This window comes from Emydura macquarii, unplaced genomic scaffold (genome assembly GCF_026122565.2).
Source record: "Emydura macquarii macquarii isolate MOO-44397 ecotype Brisbane River unplaced genomic scaffold, CSIRO-AGI_Emac_v2 contig_3231, whole genome shotgun sequence".
NCBI lineage: Eukaryota > Metazoa > Chordata > Testudines > Chelidae > Emydura > Emydura macquarii.
Window position 1 is genome coordinate 88,903 of NW_027133368.1, and position 15,123 is coordinate 104,025.

Below are 15,123 nucleotides of genomic sequence, written 5' to 3' on the forward strand. Positions count from 1 at the left end.
GAGGGGAAAATAAGGGACACTGGTAGGGACCCTCTCCCCCCATCTGCTCCCTGACAATCACTTACCTGAGCCTGTTCCACTGCAGCCATTTCCCTTCACTGTCCTCTGGGAGAATGGGAAAATCTGAAATGAAACCTGGGTGTTATATTGCAGCCTGTCAGGGTGAAAAGGGAATAGAAGAACTTTCAGAAATGAGGCTTTGGACCATTTTAGACCCTGGTTCCTCTGTCTCTCTCTCCTCCACCCCCATTTCCCTACAAACAGAGGTTCTGCACTCTGCCATGCCAGGGAAATGCTGGGCCGTTTTTCTAAACCCACCAAGACATGTTTAAACCCTCCCAGAACCAAATGCTAGAAAAGAGCAGAATCAAAGGAGATGTTCTGCATAATTCCCCCTGACAGCTTGACAAAGCCCTGGCTGGGATGCTTTAGTAAGGATTGGTCCCCGTTTGAGCAGGGGGTTGGAATAGGTGACCCCCTGAGGTCCCTTCCAACCCCAATCTTCTAGGATTCTGACATTGTCCCCACAGGTAGCAGAAGGGCCTAGGCAGAGGCAGGAACCAACTTTTCCCGTTTCTGCTCCTCTTCACCTTGTTCAAAGAGAAGTGAATCTGAAGTCAATAGATCTGGACAGGTTTGGGAGCCTGTAACCTCCCTCCTCCCTCCCTCCGCCCCCCTTACTTCTCCTTCCCCCTCTGCACAAGAGATTTGGTTACTCTTTTGTTCCAGTTACGTCTACTCTGCAGAACTTATGCAGGCAAAGCCCCTTATTGGACTATAAAATGGATAGAGAACTGGCTAGAGCATAGGGCTCAACGAATAGTGATCATTGGCTCCATGTCTAGCTGGCAGCCGGTCACAAGCGGAATTCCCCAGGGATTGGTCCTGGGGCCGGTTTTGTTCAACATCTTCATTAATGATCTGGAGGATGGGGTAGATTGCACCCTCAGCAAGTTTGCAGATGACACTAAGCTGGGGGGAGTGGTAGATACCCTGGAAGGTAGGGATAGGATACAGAAGGACCTAAACAAACTGGAGGATTGGGCCAAAAGAAATCTGATGAGGTTCAACAAAGAAAAGTGCAGAGTCCTCCACTTAGGAAGGAAGAATCCCATGCACAGCTATAGACTGGGGACCGATGAGCTGGGCAGCAGTTCTGCAGAAAAGGACCTGGGGGTAACAGTGGATAAAAAGCTGGATATGAGTCAGCAGTGTGCCCTGGTTGTCAAGAAGGCTAATAGCATATTGGGCTGCATTAGGAGGGGCATTACCAGCAGGATGCGGGAAGTGATTATTCCCCTCTATTCGGCATTGGTGAGGCCGCATTTAGAATATTGTGTCCAGTTTTGGGCCCCCCACTAAAAAAGGATGTGGACAAGCTGGAGAGAGTCCAGCAGAGGGCAACAAAAATGATTAGGGGGCTGGAGCACAGGACTTATGAGGAGAGGCTAAGGGAACTGGGCTTGTTTAGTCTGCAAAAGAGAAGAATGAGGAGGGATTTGATAGTGGCCTTTAACTACTTGAAAGGGGGTTCCAGGGAGGATGGGGCTAGGCTGTTCTCGGTGATGACAGAACAAGATGACAGATGACAGAACAAGGAGCAACGGTCTCAAGTTGCAGTTGGGGAGGTCTAGGTTGGACATTAGGAAAAAGTTTTTCACTAGGAGGGTGGTGAAGCACTGGAATGGGTTACCTAGGGAGGTGGTGGAATCTCCATCTTTAGAGGTTTTTAAGCTGAGGCTTGGCAAAGCCCTGGCTGGGATGATATAGCTGAGGTTAGTCCTGCTTTGAGAAGGGGGTTGGACTAGATACCTCCTGAGGTCCCTTCTAACTCTGTGATTCTATGATTCTATTGTAGATGCAGCATATACACCGACAGGACTTTCTCTTCTGGTGCAGGAACCCCACTTCTCCGAACGATGCACGCTTCATGGGCACGGATGTGTCTACACTGGGTTTTTGTCGGCATAGCTATGATGGGCAGCAGTGTGGGGAAAAGCACCTCTCGACCAACACAGCTTTGCCACGGTAAATCTTAAGTGTGGACCAGTCCATGCTTTGCTTTCCCGGGGCTGGCTCGGCCCCTGCAGGCGCTAAGGGCAGCAGAGCCCGGCTGTGTCCGGGGGGGCAGCAGCTCCGGGACCCGCAGACCCCCGGGAGCAGAGATGGGGCGAGGAGGGGCCGTGGGGGCAGAGTCACTTTCCTGCCCGACCCCGGCACGTTCCCCGGGGCTCCCCTCACCTGCAGCCTCCTCGGGGCTGGGGTTGCCCCAGGGGCTGGTTCCAGGCGCCGCAGAAAGTCCCGCCCGGGCTGGGCACAGAGGGGTTCAGTGCAGGTCTCTGCCCGGCCCAGACCCCGCTGGGGAGCAGTCGCGGCTCAGCCCGGGCTCTCTATGGGGCCATGGCGGCGGCGGCGGCGGCGGCGTCTGAGCTGCCTGACCCAGGAAGCTCAAATTGCAAATCTCCTGGAAAGATCCGAGCAGAGTCACCGGGAGAACGCAGCGCCTCGCCCTCTGGTGGCAGGAGCGACCGATCCCGCCTCCCCTCCTCCGATCTCCGCCGGGGCTGAAAACCGGAGCCAGGAGAGACCAGATCAGACCCTTTCCCCAGCCCTGGAAACGTGTCCTTTGGAGCAGCCCCCACCCCTGCTGCCAGTCAGGGCTGTGCTCACTGGGTGTCTTGGACTGGGGGCTCTCTGCTCTGGTCCCGAGAGTATCTCTCCAGGCTAGGGTGACCAGATGCCCCGATTTTATAGGGCCAGTCCCATATGCGGGGCTTTCTCTTATACAGGCACCTATTACCCCCTCCCCCCATCATTCCCTGTCCTGCTTTTTCACACTTGCTGTCTGTTCACCCTACTCCTAAGGGCAGCGCTAGGAGAAGTGAGGCGAACACTTGCTCCCCCAACACCCTGAAACGGGTGCCCTGATTGTCAGGGATGCGTTCAGCAGGAACTGGGAGGAGGATAAGGCAGTGGGGACGGGAGCTGCAGTGGAGAGCTGCGATTCAAAAACAGCAGGTGTTGCTATTTTTTTTCCTTCCTCTGTCACTTTTACCTTCCCAGCGTTCCCCTTTTCTTCTATTTTTTTCCCTTTCTTATTTTCACTCCTGTTTCCCCCTTTCACACCGTCACATTCTTTCTCTCTCTCTCACACTCACACACAGTCTCGGATTGCACACAGCCCTTGAGGTCTCTCATCTGCTCCTGGGTCTCTTCTCTGCCTGTGGGGTCTCTCAGACCCACCCCATTCCCCCCTGGAGTTCTGCTCCACCCTCTCTGGGCTTTCTGTCTCCTCCTGGGACTTCGAGCATCATAATGTCCCCAGCTGATCCTTAGGAGACAGACTTCACATACACACACACATACTAATATATGATAGATATATTGATATCATATATGGACTTTATCTGTCTAAAAAGGAAAAAATTCAAGTAAAAAAATTGAATAGAGAAAAAGATTCTTCACGAACTTGAAATTCCAGGAAGATGACACCATGCCTCCTCCCCCCAATCCAGAAAGAAGGAGAAAATCCATCCCAGGGCAATTATTCCAGGAATAATCTCAGTGTCACAATCTCAGCTGAACCTCTGCCTGAAAACAGGGATAAGGGATTCCATCTAGAGCCCTTCCCTTCTGTTCAGTAATATATTCCCCCTTGACAAAGATCTGTGAAGGAACAGGAGAGCATTTTGCTTCAGTATTCACTTGTGAGACCAGATACTTAACATAATGAATATTAACAGCAAGGGGGAAGGAATTCAAGCCAAAATAGGGAAAGAACAGGTTAAAGAATAGTTAGATAAGCTTGATGTATTCAAAGCGGCATGTCCTGATGAAATTCACTGTATGGTACTTAAGGAACTAGCTTAGTGACTCAACATTTTTTTGATGGAACCCTTTTGAAAAATATTTCACACTGTGATGAACCTCCTCTTCCCCCCCCCCCCCCCAATAAAATAATGACACCCTCTGACCATGCCACCCTTACTGGCATGTGCATGGGCTCACACCTCATGACCCCCCTCCCAATTACCTCATGACCCCCTAAGGGCTCACGGCCTCCAGTTTGAGAACCCCTGCACCAGTCTCTGAATCATTAGTGAAAATCTCTGAACTCATGGAGTGAGGTCCCAGGGCACTGGAGTAGGGCAAACATTGTATCTATCATAATGAAGGGAAACAAAGAGGATCTGGGGAACTATAAACCAGTCACCCTAACTTCAAGATCTGGAAAGATACTGGAACAAATTATTAAACCATTTGTAAGTACCTACAGGATAACAGGGTTATTACAAATAATTAACATGGATTTGTCAAAAATAAATCATGCCACATCAATCCAATTTACCTCTTTGACAGGGTTACTGGTCTAGTGGCTACAGGAAAAGCAGTAGATGTGATATATCTTGATCATAGTAAGGCTTTTGACAAAGTCCCACATGACATTCTCTTCAGCAAACTAGAAAATGGGGCCTAGATGAAATTACTAAAAGGTGGGTAACTAACTGTTTGAAAATCCATACTCAAATAGTAGTTATCAATCGCTCACAGTCAAAGTTGAGGGACATATCTGGTGAGGTTCCCTAGGAGTCAGTCCTGGATCTGGTACTCATCAATATTTTTATTTATGATTAGGATAACAGAGTGGAGAGCATGCTTATAACATTTGAGGATGACAGCTAGATGGGAAGGACTGCTGGCACTTCGCAGGACAGGATGAGAAGTCAAAATGACCTTGACATATTGGAGAATTGGTCTGATGGTCAAGTCAGTACAGACAAGTGTAAAATATCACGATTAGGAGGGAAAACATCATCTGCTTTTTAACTATAGGGTAGATAAGCTGTGGAATAGGCTTCTAGCGGAGGCTGTGGAATCCCCATCATTGGAGGTTTTTAAGAACAATTTCAACACACACCTGTCAGGGATGGTCCAGGTTTACCTGGCCCTGCCTTAGTGCAGGGAACTGGAGTAGGTGACCTCTCAAGGTTCCTTCCAACCCTGCATTTCTTTGGGTCTGTGAGTCTATGAAAACACAGTAATAAGAATAGAATAATAGTGAAACTCTCCCTCCCCTGTATTGTAATCTCCTGAACCACCTCATATGCAGTAATTAACAGCCCTTCACAACTCTCCAGGGAGTTTGAGAACTAGTATCTCCCCTGCAGAGATGGGAGAAATGGACACAGAGAGATGAGGAGAAGTGACTGGCTCAATGTCATACCCAGGAATCCTAATTCATTTCCCCCACCCTCCCCTCTAACCACTAGATCATATTTCCAAGAGGGCAAATCCTCAAAGTTCCCACCTCTCTAGGAAAACTCCACCATGAATTCTGCAGTCTCCAGCTGCCCCCACCACTCATGACTGCAAAGATGTCCAATACACTGAGCATCGCTCTGACATCCTGTCAGTTCAGATTGGCAAATCTTACTGCCTTGTAACTACAGCTCCAGAAGGCCCCTGGCTGGTTCCCTGAATAATGCACCCCTACCCCAAGGAGACCTAAAAGCTGCAGAGATGACTTAGACATGAACTGCAATGGGGCATTTTTACCCTCTCCTCTAAACTGGAGAGTGTGGCTGGTACCCACAGAAATGTCTCTCCACTAATCCCATTGCCTGCTCCTGCCGGATCCTGAAATGATCCAGTACCCCGCATTCCCTCCTACTCTGAGCCCACCTACTATCCCCCACTGTAACCCAAACCTTCATCCACCTGCTGCTCCTACACAGACCATCCACCAAAGAGGCACATTTATATTTTGCTTCAGGAGGACACAGACCCATTGCCCCATGGTGAGAGCTCCTGCCACCTTCTATCATGTGTGGAGTTTCTGGTGGGACATTAGAGAGACCTTCACCTTGTAGCTTTTCCCACAGACAGAACACTTATACTTTCTCTTTCCTGTGTGGGCTCTCTGGTGTGAAATAAGTTCTGATCTCCGCTTGAAGCTTTTACTACAGACAGAACATTTATATGGTGTTTTTCTATGGATTTTCTGGTGTCTAATGAGGTCAGAGCTCCTAGTGAAGATTTTCCCACACTCAAGGCAGTTAAACAATCTCTCTGCCCTGTGCATTTTCTGGTGTGAAATGACGTGAGCCTTCCGACTGAACCCCTTCCCACACTCAGGGCAGTAATATGGTTTTTCTCCCGTGTGGATTCTCTGATGATTCATAAGATCTGAACTCTGCTTGAAGCTTTTCCCACACTCGAGGCATTTATAGGGTCTCTCTCCTGTGTGGATCCTCTGATGTCTAATAACAGCTGAGCTGTCACTGAAGTTTTTCCCACAGTCAGGGCAATTATAGAGGATCTTTCCAGTGTGCATTCTCTGATGTCTAATGAGGTGTGAGCTCCGAGTGAAACTTTTCCCACATTCAAGGCAGTTATAGGGTCTCTCTCCCGTGTGGATCCTCTGATGCTTAATTAGGTTTGAACCTTGATTGAAAGTTTTCCCACACTCAAGGCAATTATAAGGTCTCTCTCCTGTGTGGATTTTCTGATGTGAAATAAGGGTTGAGCTCCGCTTGAAGCTTTTCCCACAGTTGGGGCATTTATAGGGTTTCTCTTCTGTGTGCACTCTCTGGTGCACAACAAGGGTTGAGCTCCGAGTGAAGGATTTCCCACACTCTGAGCAGTTATAGGGTCTCTCTCCTGTATGGACTCTTTGATGAACAATAAGGGATGAGATATTACTGAAGATTTTCCCACACTCGGGGCAGTTATAGGATCTCTCTCCTGTGTGGACTTTATGATGCACAATGAGATGTGATTTCCGATCAAAGCTTCTCCTGCACTCAGCACATTCATACAGTTTTCCTTTAGTGCAGATTCCTAACTGGATCATGTCTTCATCAAGGTTCTTCAAACCTCTCCCTTTGTCAGTGGGTTTACCCCATCTCTCCCCTGGAGAGTTTTCTTGCTGCACTTCCAGCCTGTGCTGATTTTCATGGGCTTCTCCCTGCTCAGGACTCTGGGAAATGTTCCCTTCAGCTCTTCCCAATAGTTTTCTCTGTACTTCCATTTGCTCTGGACCTCCCTGCTGAGGATTCTCCTCCTTGTTCTCACTCACCATTCCATCACCTGCTTTGATAGAGAGAGAATCCAGACATGAGTCATTCCCTGCACTGGGGAAAACGGAATCTCAGAAAGTGGAACGCGAAAGGAGGGAACAAATTAAAACACCTGTTAGGAAGATAGAAAAATCAGGAGCTGAATCCTCCACAAATCTTTCCCTAGAAGAGAGGTGATGGAGGAGGACCAATTCTGCACCCGCATGCCATCCGAACACTCAAAGGGAGGGTGCTACTCCCAGGTATCAGTCAGAATGGATAGGAAGTCATGAGCAACATCTGCTTTGGGAATACAAACACTTACTGGGGACAACCCTGACCTGGGTGAGACAGAACTGGAGGAGCACACCAGGTTCTTTGTGGGAATTCCAGCTGTTTACATCAATAGCAGATGGCTTCTACATCCCTTTAACCAATTCCTCACCTGTGTGGATCTTTCTCAGGCTCCCTTACTTCAGAGCCCTAGAGATCTGGGACCCACGGCTCTTCCTTGTGCTCCAGCCGGGAGATCACAACAGGTTTGGACAAGATTTGCTCCAGGCACAGAAAACAGGTAAGACCAAGATCTTACAATTATTCTGAGACAGAGTTGTTTCCAGATGTGCTGTCTGGGTGGGTATAAATTGTATAAAACAAGGGGATTCCTTCCTTCCTATAAAACAAGGGGAAACCTTTCCTGGAGATTCTTTGGGAGGTGAGATGGCTCCTGGGAGACTTGCGACTTCCCCTGCAGGAGATTCAGGGATCTCCACAAACTGAGGGATGTTTTGACCCTGGCACAGCACAGGTCTTCAACCTCTTATCCCTGCTTCTAGCCCCGCTGAGATCAGAGCCCTGTCCAGGCACACAGCCAGTCATGGGCAATGGAAAGATGCACCCAATCTCCATCTGTGACCATGCATCCAAGCTTAAAAAGAGAGGAATATACAACCCATCCTTGCCCTTGGAAACTCTGTGGATAGATTAGCATCCGCACTGTGTCTCTGAATCTCCTCTCCCATGGTAATGGGTATGGAAGAGACAGTCTCTCTCAAATGGGTTCTGGGGACTATGGAATGGATCGTCCTGAAACCTAAGGAAGAAAACCCTGAGCAGAAGCCAACTCCGGCTCTTGAGAGACCCACCAGCTTCTAATACATGAGGGGACAGGAATACTTACCCAGTGAGGTCACATTCCCAGAATTCTCATGCATGAGGTCCCTGTAGAGGGCTCTCTGATCCGAGTCCAACAGAATCCACTGCCCACTGAAGGTCACTGACCCTCAGTCACGTTCCCAAAGATCATCGGTGTCTGAAATAGCAAGCGTCCTTTATTTAATACCTGCTGCCCCAGCTTTAATCCCACCAACTGAGTCACAGGGAGGGCTGGGAAATCCCCCTCCCCACAGAGAGCAGGGGACATCCCTGGGAGTTGGGAAATTTCTCAAAGCTTTCATTAAAAAAACACACAATTTCTGTCATGGAAGTGTGGTGCCCACAGCTGCGGACTCCCGTGATTTTATCACAAGTCTCATGATATGTAACTGGGATTTTTTCAATTCAAAACTCATATATTTCCCCTTGTGAGACATTGCCACCATCTCCCATTACTTTCAAGGGGGCTGAAGTCAAATTACCCTTAATCAAGATGGCCACCATTTCCCTTCAGATTTGGCGTGTGGAAGTGAGGCTGTCCCCAATAAAGATGGCCACCAATGCCATTGTTCCCAGTGGGAATGACATCAGTCTCTTCTCAGGGAACCTAGTGGGGGCTCTGTGGTGAGGAGACTGGACAGGAAACCCTGAAGAAAAATGGAAATGTGGGGCACTATTGGAAGCCTGGTGGGGGCACAGAGGGAAGTGTGGGGGGCAGAGAGATGCTGAGGCAGATTCAGGAGTGTGTGTGTGTGGAGGGGGGGGTTGATGGGCGGCTGAACAGATGCAGAGAAATAGGGAGTGCAGGGGCATGTGGGGTAATAGCTGTGAGAGGGGGAAAACTGTAAAGGGAAAAGCAGATATATATGGGGGCAGGAGAGAAAAGGAGGTTGTGAGGAGTATGATTCCCCCCAGCCCTGCCATCAACATGGGCAGCAGGGAGCTCTGGGTGATGCTGAATTAACAGGGGTGGGGATGGAGCAGGAATTTGGAGGGGGGCAGCAGTGGGGCGGGGCAGGTGATTGGCACTGGCATTTGGGGGGGCTGGTGACCTGGGGGCAAGCATCTGGAACTGGGCAACTGGGACAAGGCAGTTTCCATTGGGAACCCGGCTCCTCTCTTGGTAGAAGTTTTATACCAGTATTTAATAACTAGAGAGAAAGTGGGGATTTAATTTTATTTCCAAATGCAAGAATCAGGGAGAAAAAATGGCAAAATTTGTGGTTGGAGGTGAGTGTCTAGTATGTGAAAAATGACCCTTCCTTAAAGGTGACTCGAAGAAAAACAAACAATAAGGGTCTGTTTGTGCTTCTCTTGGGTCCATGGGGGAGGACTAATAGGCACTCAGCTAGTATTTCTTCCCCCCCACCCCTCCACAAAATGAATTCTGCTAATTTTTTCTTTCAAAAATATCTTGTTTCTCCTGTTCCTATGTCTGGTTTGGGGGGATCCTCATGTGTACTGGGAACTTTCTCAGGGCTTGTCTACACTTCCAACGCTCCACCACTATACCTGCACCACTGTATTGTTTAGTGAAGATGCTATCTGTGCCGACGGGAGAGCTTCTCCCATCAGCACAGGTACTCTGCTTCCGCTAGAGGTGGGAGCTATGTGGACAGGAGAAGCCCTCCCATCGGTAAAGCGCTGTCTACACTGAGGGTTAGGCCGGTATAACTATGCTTAAACTGACTGAATAAATGTCACTTCTCATTAGATATATATATCCAGGGCTAGAATCAGGTTAATTTGCTATATTCATTGGACATTATAATCCTACTAGTTCTCCAGTTGTCCATAGACTCTTTTAGAAAAATTAGGATTCTGATGACCAGAATTTTTAATGACTAAAAAAGAAAATAGCTGCCAGGCCTTTTGTATTGATCACAAGGAAACGATGATCAGAACATTATTTTATCTTTTTTCAGGTCACCTTTAAAAATTCATTTCACTTCCTCATCTAAACTAAATTTTGGCATCTGCCAGGATTAGGTTGAAGGCAGCATGTTGTTGGCAAAGGTCTGTATTTGATAAAACTCTAATCACACCTTTCTGCCACTAGTCAATTATACTGAGAAATAAAATACTGATGGGAAGGGTAAAATGCTCATATTAGAGTGTCAAAATTCAGATTAATGAGTTTTAAGGCCAGAAGGAACTATTATGATCACCTGCAGAACAAGCCAGAGAATTTCCCCTGGTAATTCTTGCATCAAGCCCAGACATACTTAATGAGCTACAGCAAATCTTTTATAAAGACTCCATTCCCACTTTAAACACTCCCAGTGATGGAGAAACTAATCCACACCATTGGGAAGTGGGAGGATTTTTAAAAGCTATTTTGAAGTCCTGGGACTTGTTTAACAGAGATTTATTATTTAAAAAAGCAGCCTTTTTCTAACAAAATACTTCCCCCAAAACTGAATAATAATCTCCCTACTCCATGAAGGTAGAGCTCTTGGTAAGTAATATTCATTTTTACTATGAGTATCAAAATCATTGACAGCTCCCAATCTTTCCAAAGGATCCAGAGGGATCATTTCAAGAGTTGTCATTTTATTGACAAGGAAGGGGCTTTATCTGTAACAGTTCATACACACACACCCAGTCCGAGTTCTTTTCTATCTGGTGTGTCCAAGCCAAACACACACTGGTCAGCGCTTTAATGCTGCGGCAATTTACCTGTCAAAGGGACCCAAAAGCTTCTCTCTGAAGGGGTTAGTTATGGGGGGAGATTTTTAAAAACGAAGAATAAACCCCCATTCTCCCATCTCCTCTGTGTCACCCCCTCTGCTTCCCTCCCCTGTGACTTCCCCAACTGGGCAGAGATGGTTAAATCGGCTGTCACATTTCACAGTGCCCCCCACACACACCTTCGCCAGAGCCAGGGCAAGCCCTAGGCAAACTAGGCGGTCGCCTAGAGCAGCACAATTTGGAGGGGGGCAAAAAACGGAATGAACTATTCATGAAATGACATAACTAAACCCAAACTTCGGCAGTGGGAATGATGAAAGAGCAATAAGACTGTACAATCACTATCGTAATATTCTCTACTTTTTCAGGTGAAATAAATCTATAATTATAAATACAGATTTTTTTTATTCATACTAATGCACAAGGCCCGGCTTGACAAAGCCCTGGCTGGGGTGATTTAGTCGGGGCGGGTCCTGCTTTGAGCAGGGGGTGGGACTAGATACCTCCTCAGGTCCCTTCCAGCCCTCATCCTCTAGGATTCTAAGAGTCAGTTTCAAAAGTTAATTGTGGGGAAAGGGGCGCAACACAAGGCTGAAGGCTGACCTAGGGCGCCTGATACTCTTGCACCAGCTCTGACCTGCGCTCCCTCCCTCTCTCTAGATCTACATATTCTTTTTCAGCTGTAACATTCCTGACAACCTCACCCCCCAGAAAGGCAAAGGGGAAACCCCACTCATGGTCCCTCTGGCCCTGCAGCCCAGATGAGGGCAGAGACTTCGCGGCTGTGAAGGCAGCTGCCGTCCTTCCTGGAGGTGCATTCACAGCAAAGCAGGGGATCGGAGGCTCCCTGGGTTGTTCTGCAGAGTCACTTTCCTGCCCGGCCCCGGCACGTTCCCCCGGGTCTCCCCCTCACCTGCAGCCTCCGGCTCGGGAGCTGGTGTCGGCAGAGCCCGGGGCTGGTTCCAGCCGCGGGAGAAAGTCCCCCTCCCGGGGCTGGGCACAGGGAGGTTTCACGCAGGTTTCTGCCCGGCCCAGCTGGGGAGCAGCCGCTGCTCCCCCCGGCTCCCAGATCACAATGGAGGCAGCAGCAGCAGCTGCTTCTCCCTCTGACCGCGGAGCCGCACCGATCTCCGAGCCGCTGTTACAACCATAACGCTGATGATGAGGATCTGTTTAGTGCAATGCGGAAGTGCCTGGGAGCTCTCAACTCTCCCTGCTTCCTGCCTCCCCCTGCCAGCGCCGGATACATACAACAGCTGCTCTCTCAGCAGCAGCTGCAGATCTAGCCCCTTCCTGTATCCCTCCCTGGATATGGACCCAGGCAGCCGCCTGTAGCCAAAGCTGAGGGTGTCTGTCTGCAGGGAAAGAGCCAGGGGAGATTTGGGGTGTGAAATAGACTAAAGCGTGTCTCTCTCACCAACAGAAGTTGGTCCAATAAAAGATATCACCTCACCCACTGTGTCACTCCAATATCCGGGGACCCACATGGCTGCAACCACACCCCTTAAAGCCTCTTCTGAAATTTCCCGTCATCCTTACCCTGACAGGCCGCTCATCCGTATTTTGCTCCTGATCGACCCATCCTCTTGGGGGAAACTTGCTGCTTTTCTGTCACTGAGCAGCCTGGCTGGAGCTGGACATGATCTGGAATGTCTGCTGAAGCCTCTGCCCTCCTTCAGCTCTGACTTGCAATCCAGATCTGCTCTACACAAGTTTTAAAGGGGGGAGGGAAGGGGCAAATTGGAGAGAAGGGATGGGCAAATTTGTTGCAGGAGACAGAATCTATCCAGAGGTGGGGCAAACAGGCAGAGAGAGGGGAAAGTGAGGGGCAGATAGATAAAACCAGGCAAAAGATGCAGGAGCTGGATTTAGAAAGGAGGGATGCGCTGTCAGAAGGTGGCAGAGGGGGAAACCTTGGGATAGTGAGGGGCAGAGGGGATAAAAGTTACCACAAATAGGATGACCCATCTGCAGCGGTTGTCAAAATAGGGTGTGGGTAGCAGAGGGGCTTGGAACTCATCACTGGATGGTCCATCTCAGCCCCCTCTCCCCAGGACTGTGGCATTAAGGGTACCATCCAGTGCCCAGATCCAGCAGCCTGTCTCTATCTGAAATGATGCACCCAGCTGCCTAAAGAGACTTGATTCAGTCTCCATCATAGATTCATAGACTTTAAAGCCCAACAGGACCATTATGATCATCTAGGCCTTGTCTATACTGCACTGTTTTGCCGACAAAAGTCAGCTTTTGTCGACAAAACAGTGGAGGGGCACACACTGAAATGCTCCTCCTGCTGATACAGCTCACCTGCTAGACCGACAAAATAAAACCACCTGGACGAGTGGCTTAGAGCTTTTTGCGATATAGTTAGAGCAAGGCAGCATCGGTGTAAACCAGTGGTTATCAACCAGGGGGACACATACCCCTGGGGTACGCAGAGGTCCTCCAGGGGATACATCAACTCATCTGGATATTTGCCTAGGTTTACAACAGGCTACATGAAAAGCACTAGGGAAGTCAAAACAAACTCAAATTTCATACAGATGACGACTTTTTTATACTGCTCTGTAGACTATATCAGTGTTTCACAGCCCGGGGTCATGATTTATTTTATAATTCTATGGTAAAAATGAGAAAGGAAGCAGTTTTTCAATAACGGTGTGCTCTGACACTGTTGTATTTTTACGTCTGATTTTGTAAGCTAGTAGATTTTAAGTGAGGTGAAACTTGGGGGTACTTGAGACTGTTCTTCTTTGTCGTGTCCCGTTTGACCAAAAGCCTGTGTTTGATCCTGTTAGTAAACTTGAGTCTTGGAAATGAAGTGAGTCTTTACTTCTGAAATACATACATACATCGCTCAGTGTTAACATTGATATACAGTGGCTATAGGTAGGAATATTTGCTGCTTGCAGTTAGCGTTCAGGAAGCAAGCGCTATTGGGGTCATTCATGGTGACAAGTAAACACTGCCGGGCCCAATGCATCACATAAAGACACATTACTGGGAATCATTGTCAAAATGCTCCTCCAAAGTCTCCCTGATTTGAATAGCCTCCTGCTGCGCCCCTCTAATTCTCCTTGTATCTGACTGCTCCAAATCAGCAGCCAGCCAATCAGCCTCCGTGGTCCACCCCATGGAAGCTTCTCCCCCTTCGCTTTGCAAATATTATGGAGAGTGCAGCAGGCCGCAATGAGCATGGGAATATTTTCCTGACTGAGATGTAACTGACCAAAAAGACAGCGCCAAAGGCCCATTCAACAGTCATTGAGCACCTGCTGAGCCTGTTGTTGAAGCGTTCCTTGCTGCCCTCCAGGTTCCTGGTGTAAGGCTTCATGAGCCACGGGAGCAAGAGGGGGGGGGTCTCCCAGATCACTATGGGCATTACCACATCCCCCATTGAAATCTTCTGGCCTGGAAAGAAAGTCCCAGTGTGCAGTTTTCTATACAGTCATGTTCTGAAATACGCGTGCATCATGCACCTTTCCTGACCATCCTGCACTGATGTCAGTGAAACGGCCCCGATGATCCACCAGCACCTTCAAGACTATGGAGAAGTAGCCCTTTCACTTGATGTACCCTGTCGCAAGATGGTTGGAGGCCAGAATTAGGATATGCGTTCCATCTATCATCCTGCTGCAGTTAGAGAATCCCATTGCCTCAAAGCCATCAATTATTTCCTGTACATTACCAAGAGTCACAGTCCTTCGAAGCAGGAGGCAATTAATGGCCCTTCACACCTGGATCACAGCAACCCCCACAGTGGATTTTCCAACTCAAGGACTCCTTCTCATAACACAAGAACTAGGGGTCACCAAATGAAATTAATAGGCAGCAGGTTTCTGACAAACAAAAAGGAAGTATTTCTTCACACAACACACCGTCAACCTGTGGAACTCTTTGCCAGAGGATGTTGTGAAGGGCAACACTATAACAGGGTTAAAAAAAAAAAACTAGATAAGTTCATGGAGGATGGCAATTAGCCAGGATGGGCAGGGATGCAAAACCAGATCTGAGTGTCCCTCGCCTCTGTTTCCCAGAAGCTGGGAGTAGATGACAGGGGACGGATCACTCGATGATTGCCTCTTCTGTTCATTCCCTCTGATGCACCTGGTGTTGGCACTGCTCTGAAATGCCTGTGCAATGCCAATCTGAATATTAAAAGCAGCTCCTTATTGGGGGAGCTGTATCAGAGGAACCCCTGGACCAAATGACCACAACC

General features: G+C 48.5%; 1 pseudogene; it reads right to left on the reverse strand.

The window, feature by feature from the left end:
• LOC137142553 (zinc finger protein 850-like) overlaps nucleotides 1-15,123 on the reverse strand; it is a 66,074-nt pseudogene that overhangs the window by 18,511 nt on the left and 32,440 nt on the right.